Genomic DNA, 7,308 nt, shown 5'->3' with positions numbered 1-7,308 from the left:
AAAAAAAAGGGGAGGGGAGAGGGGGGAGGGCGTGTGTGGGGGGAGAGACCTTAAAATGAAGGATTTCATTGCATGTTGAAATGTATTCTCCACGCAGGCTGCTGCTTTAATGTTGAGCAGCAATAGGTCTCTGAGTGGTTTTGTGCATCAAAGACGTACGTACTGAAACACCTAACGGCTTGCCACAGTTGGATGTTAATGTTTCTGGACCAGAGCTGTTTGGGCCGGCGCTGAGTTTATTGGTTGATATCAGTTTGTTTTTCAATGTTATCATTATTTAAAAATAGGGTGGGGTTTTTTGGGGGCTGTTTGAATTTTTAAAATACATACACTGGCAGTGATTTATAAACATTCCTGGTCTCGGCTGTAGCTGTACAGAAGGGTTGAATCTGCTCTCCATGATTTTAATAATTGGAGGCAAATATATTAGAAATCTTTTAGGTTCATTTAAAAATCTATGCAATTTAAACAAACGCTGGATTGTGTAATGGTTTGTCTGGGAATTACTTAGGCTGCACGGCGTAATAATGTTTTATTAGCTGTCATTTGTTTTCTAGGAAGAAAATGGTGATTTTTATGTTGTGTGTTACATGAAAACTTGGCACTGAAAGGGGACAGTCCCTAAACGTGAATTTCTAAAAAGGTGGGACAGTAGTTGCCCAAAAGGCGAAGACTTGAGAAAAATTGGGGTGGGTCATTTCTTTCCTGAAATGAAGCAGGGTACAGATTAGGAGCCATTAAGGTTTGCCAGGAGTTGCTGGTCATAGAAGCCTGTTTAAGTGCTCACTGTCAACAAGGAAATCATGGGCAGCACTTAAAGTGGCTCACCTCTGATTTATTCATAAACCTCACACGAGCACTTGGCTTTGTTCTTGCTCTGGTAAGGGGGAACTGATGCCAATAAGAACAGGAATAAAGAGCTTCTTGCATGGTCCAAAAGTGAATAGCACTTTATCTCAAAGCATGACCTCCATTCCCAAGATCTGTTGTGTTACAGTTGACTCCGCTAGATGTGTATTCTCAGATGAATTGCTAGAAGAGGTTACAACAAATATATACTTTGTAAACCCTCTAGATGTAACAAGAACTGTGTAACTGGAACTTAGGTTCTAAGTTGACAGAAAGGTTGTGGTATTCATAGTGAACTGAGAGATTTCCGTTTCAGACAGCGCTTTATGCTGGTGTTTTTAATGTGAGTCAGAAAACAGTATGATTATGTGGCTGCGATTCAAGCAAAAATTTTATATTCTTTAAGGGATTCATTTGAGAAACGTATTTTGATAAAAGCAGACGCACAGAAACATGAAGTAGTTCAGCAACCGGAAAAAAAAAAAAAAAGAAAAGAAAAAAGTTGACTTAGTTTTTAGGCATATTTGATTGCTGCTGCTTTATTTTTGTTTCTCTAAAAAAGGCAAAGTAGTGCTCACAGTCCGCGATGGGGGAAGGGACCTTTCGAAGACGGTCAACTGCCATGTTTGCACTGGGGCAGAGGTTGAGTACAGTTACTTAAATCCCCAGAGAAACATTTAGTTAACGCTAGTCTCTTTCTGATCCCGTCTGAGTCTGGTTTTCTTTTCTGCTTTTTAATGAAGTTAGTTTGTTGCTATGTTTAGGTGATGTTTTTTAAACTGACTTGCATTTTCACAACAGATTTGACCAAAAGAGTCATAATGGAAGACAGTGATGAGAGTTAATGATACGTCTTTGATAAAGCAGTCCTCGTGTGCAATCTGATCACAGCCATCAGCTCATTTGTCATGGCTGAAGTGAAAATGTCAGGACCAATGAGTGTATCAGTGCTGAAGGGGGCGAAAGGGCTTTTGGAGACACTTTTGTGCTGGGAGTGGGCCATAGCTTAGATGCAGCTCTAGGGAAATACTGGGATTAGCCAACTCTGTGCACAAATCCCTAGCATAACAGAATTAGTTGGGAAAATGAGGTTTGTTAGGGAAAAAAAAAATATCTGTAGAACTGCTCTAGGCTGCAGCCCAGGAACTATGCAAAACAGTAAGGCATTTTATTAAAATAATTTTAGCAATGTGAACGTACACACATTCCAACAAAAATCACAATTGGTAGCCAACATTATAATAAACCCCATCTTAATGCCTTTTGCATATGTACGCGGGTTTGCTTCTACAAAAAAGTGCATTTAAAATAAATACAGTCTTCAGAATCTTAAAAGAAGGCTTTCTGGATTTGACACAGTGACAATTAATACAACAAATTTAAATACCAACTAATGCTGATGATCTTTTTGCATGGGTTGGTTCAAATAACAGCTACGGGCAGTCCCCCTGCTGCAGACAGTTCTTTACTCAGGAGGTGTAATTCATACTATAGGAACATATTGATTGCCAAACTGGGACTCTGGTGTGGCCAGCCTCTTCCTTCTTTGACTGGTCTGTACAAGGTGCTTTGGAAGAATATCACAGTAGGCAGATGTAGGAAAACCTATTGTATACAGCTGCTTTGCCATGATTGCAAATGCAAATTTTTTAGACCTCTGAAGAGTAAGGTTTAATATCCCTTCTTTTTATTTTTTTTTTTTCTGCATTCATTACAATAACTTGGGATACTTCTGGCAGCCAGTTTCCATTCTGTTCTTTAACCTTGGCAAATTCATGATCTCAATGGTATCCTGCAGCAATGAGTCTTACTGTCTCTAACCCCTTTGCCTCTCTCATCATCGGGTTTTAATTTGCGACAGTTTAGCTTTCTTGGAAACCTGCTACTTGTCTTTTGGTAAGCCTCGTCTTGCTTCCTGTTACATACCTAGGAAGAGCACGGTGCTTTTGCCACTACGTTGTCCATAAAAATGCTGAAGAAATCTGGATTTCTTTGAGGTAGGGATCCTACTTGCCAGACCTACTCAGCTGCGGTGGAACTGTGTAGGTGTTTAACCAGGTAATCCCATTACCCGCACTATGCCAGCCCAAGAGGAACGAGCGGGAGGGAGTTATTCCATCTCGCGTACGTGGAGCGGTTATTGAGGAATTGTCCGAATACTAGACAAGTGTAGATAATTGTCTGTCTGGCTACACCAGTTAATAATGGCTATTTGCCTGTGGAATGGATATGTGCCTGTTTTGCTGTAGTTCCCGTGCATTCGGTATTGCAGAATTGGGGGTGTTTTGCCTTCACAGATCCATGCCGAGGGGGTTCAGCAGACTGCCAGTGCCGGGCTGAAAGGAGTTTTCCCTTTGTCTGGTGTTGCTCTTAGAGGTGCTGCTGCCAGTTTATCATCTTTCCTTTGGATTTAATGGAAGGCTGAGATGAAAATTAAGTTTGGTACCAGCTCCATCGTATCGCTGCTCCGGTAGCTGCCACCATTACACAAGGCCTTCGAAACAGCGCAGAGCGTAGCGGAGGACGGCACCGTCCCTCGCTGTGCTCCGGTTATTAGTGTGTCTGGGTCGCTACCGTGCGTTGCACAGCGCTCGTCCACGGTGGAAAGCTTCTCGCTTCCTTTTTCTTTCCCCAAAACTTGGGCATAAAGTTTGGGAGCAAGCAGAACTAGTGTGTATGCTGACGGGCGGGGGTGGAGAGCAGGGGCTGTGTGGCAGAGCCTCGGGCTGTGCCTCAGATACCAGGTAATCGCCTCTGGTAAGCCCAGGCTTCCTCACAGCGGGCTCGCAGCTAGCATGCGAAACTCCCTTTTGTGGTCACGGGCTTCAGGCTCCTGGTCCTTCTGGGCCTTCTCGTGCTCTGAACATGGCCACAGGGACTAAAGACACCAGGTAACCTCGAGTCTGGCATAGAAATGTGTAATGAAACTGCAGCCACTAGCCTTTAAACCCCAAACACTTCTCTGTTTATGCCTGTCAGCGTGAGTGGCAGCAGCAAAGTAATTTATTTAATCTAACTAGTACTTATCTTTGTTAGGAGTCGTCTGCAGATTTCTTCCATTTCATGTAGAGTGAATTGTCCTCTTTCAGATAATGTGCTTGTACAACCCTTTTTTTTTTTTTTTGTTTAATTCTATTGATTTACAGTATTGAAGTGAAATATCTGATACCTGTTTCCTGCACTTTGACTATCCATAGTCAAAGAAGCTGGTGAGATTCTTCCCTCCCTTCCACAAGCCCTTTAGCTGTTTTAAATGTATAATTATCATTGCATGTCATTTGATAGCTGCACTAATTGCTGCCAACCATTGTCTGTTTGCACTTAATGCTGAAACCTGATCAACATCCTGCTTTGGTTGATGTTTGGTGGTAAACTTTAATTAACTCTTATTGCATTGAAGAAGAGCTCAGTCTCTGTGCTAACTAATCATTTACCTTCATTATGTCCTGACAGCTCCACTTGTTCCTGGTACTAATAGATACACCAGTCAGTAAATAAACCTGCAAACCTTCATGCCTTGAAGTTGTTCCACATTGATATTTTGTTGCTTAAAGTATAATGGGGTAAAGATAATTATTTCAGTTAGTTTTGCATCTCTGCTTTTCTAGACACCAATCTCAAATTGCCTTTTTCATGCCAGACAATATCATTTTAATAGTAACTGTAGATTTAAGATAACATTATTCCTTCAGCATGGTTCCTATATACATGCATCTTTTGAATCAATACAATTAAGCTTGTCTCCTGTTGGAATTCTTGTAATTATTTTTCCTGAAATACTTTTCCTGTAATGATATTGAAGTTAAAGTAATCAGGTTACTGGCAGATCATGTAAAATTCAACTCAAAATTGCTGGCTGCTTGATTTTAATTTGTCTGACATCAAGTTTGTTTGAAAAGGGATAATATGTGGTTAAACCAAGGAGCTTATAATTATGGTTGACATTTGTTTGTTTATAATGAAATCTAATTAAAGTTCATACATTTTAAAACACAAAAGTTAATTACTGAATTGCTCACTTCACTTATGCACAGCAGTCAAATTAACTTGCAGAGCAAAAAAATGACAAAAGACTATGCATAATAAAAACAAAATGCCCAGCTGATCTTGGCAATACAAAACAAATTTGCCATGATAATATTCTAGAAAAAACAAATGCTTTATTAATAACTAAACTGTTTAAAAAACATCCTATATTTTCACTGACCAGGCTGATTTTAATACAGAGTGATATTTAAGTGTTTAACATGACTTACCATACCCACAGCTTTTTTTTTTTTTTCAGATGCATAACTGGAAGACACTTGTACTCTTGTAAATGTGCTCAAAAGCACGATTCTTTATTTTTTTGTTTTCATCAGGGCTTTTTCTGAAGTAATCTGTAGTTGTAGTATCTCCCTGAGAACTGGAATGTTTGCTCGAGTACCTGTCTTGTGATAACTTTTAGAAAGATAATTGCAGCGGGTTCAGCATGCAAGCAAATTACTATTAGGCAAACAAAGAAGTACTGTAACATTTATTTCACAGTTGGTTTTGAGACAACAAAGAAGTTAGGTGAATATTATAGAACCACTTTGACTCTCTAGTCATTCTCTGTTAGTTTTGCAATTCAGTCTTACCTTCTGAATGTGCTGACGGAGAACACATCCAGACTTTAGGAAAATCACAAAGTTTGTGATAATTCACACTTTGGAAGATTATGCTACTCTATCTTACATCATTGAAGTATTTTTAGTACACTTACTTATATTAATATTGCATTTTTGTTAAATTAGGTTTAAGTAATGAAGAAAAACCTACATTTCTGTAATTTTTCCTGAAAAGCTGTGGATGCAAACAGTCTCTTTCATAGTGTTTGAGAACAGGTGACAGATCCAGGCAGTGGGATTTTTAGTGAAGACAATTAGGGTTAATTTTCTAGCTGCTTCGATTTAATTTAGTTCCATGTGAGTTTAAAACAACATCTAATGTAAACTAACTTTGGTCAGAGTTAAAGAGATTAAATGGTGAAAGCTTTACAGATTGGGAGTATCGACATGTGAATAAACACAGTAAATATGATTTATTAATTCCTAAAATGATTGATGCAGTGAATTCCTTTAAAGGAAAAAGGAATATAGATTCAATAGTTAAGCTTTATATTTAGCAGGATTATTAACTTGAACTTCCAAATTTAATAGGGATTTTGGGGGTGAAAAGGGAAAGCACGGGGGCTCTTTTCATTAACGGCATGCTTGCAAAATTGAGTGTAATTTACATAACCTTTCATAGTGTATATTGTGTGTTATAATACAGGATCTGATTGATTTGTAGATTAATATTTATTTAGTAAAAGAAAATCAAAGGGATTAAGCAGTCATCATTTTAACTCTAATCCTACTTTGCATAGATGAGACAAAGGGAGGTGATTAATGCTCTAATGTTCACTGGGTCACTATCATTCAGATGCACCTTTCTCCAAAAAGAAAGAAAGGGGAAAAGTTGGTGCCTCCTCCTAGTATTGGCAAACAAGAGTTTTCTAGCAATACTTTAACTGATTAGGCCATTCTTCATCGCTAATGAAGTAATCACTACAGACCCTCAGTGTCAGGTGGAGTAGTAGAAATATGGTATGAAAGCGAGAATTAGAAGGATAATTACAGTTCATGTTCTTGTCTCACACCAACGTGAGCTATTAATGTTCACTTAGAACAAATACGTGCAAACTAGGGTGGCTGGAAAAAAAAGCAGCCAAATCTATTTGCAGAGGTAGCCTAAGAAATAGGCCCATCTTGCATAATGGTTACAACATTTTCCTAAAACAACAAACAACAACAACAAAAGAAACATATTGCACAGTAGCTTTGTCAAGCTGAGATTGCTGATCTTGCTTTTAAAAGGAGAACAGCTGCAGTGGTTTCATTAAAGCTGTGGAAAGAAGACAGGAGAGTAATGCAACAGTTCTTCACCATTACAATTAAATTAAAAATTCCAAAGCCTATAATAGCGTTATGGCCATTGTGTACACTTTCCCGTTGCTCCTCAGGATAGAAAACAAAGAGGCAAATCCTATCCTGACAGTGAAGGAGAGCTGATCAGCCTCAGGAGATTTCATTGTAAGAGTTTAAAAATCAGCTGGAATGATGTTTGGTATTAGCCTTTGTGGGTGATAAGAGGAACATGAGAGAAAATAATCGAGTTGAACAGTACACTCAAGTTTGTCTTTTGCAAACTTTTCCATCCCCCCTCCTGTCCTTTCAGTGTACTGTTTTAGATGCATAATATATTTCGTTACATCCCTCTATTCAAACTTAATTACCTTCTCCCCTTTGTCGTGACATGGGCGGAAAGTTTTTGCCGTGTCAGGAGAGGTCGTCACACATTCTTTTGCAGTTCTCTTCATTAATTCCTTCTTGCAGAAGCATTTTCTATCGTGCTGGGAAGGTAGAAGGGTGTAATAGAAGAGCCCTGAAACATCAG

Source organism: Charadrius vociferus, unplaced genomic scaffold, assembly GCF_000708025.1.
Source record: "Charadrius vociferus isolate BGI_N301 unplaced genomic scaffold, ASM70802v2 scaffold15, whole genome shotgun sequence".
Lineage (NCBI taxonomy): Eukaryota > Metazoa > Chordata > Aves > Charadriiformes > Charadriidae > Charadrius > Charadrius vociferus.
The sequence above is the reverse complement of the archived record's forward strand: the minus strand, read 5'-3'. Positions refer to the sequence as shown.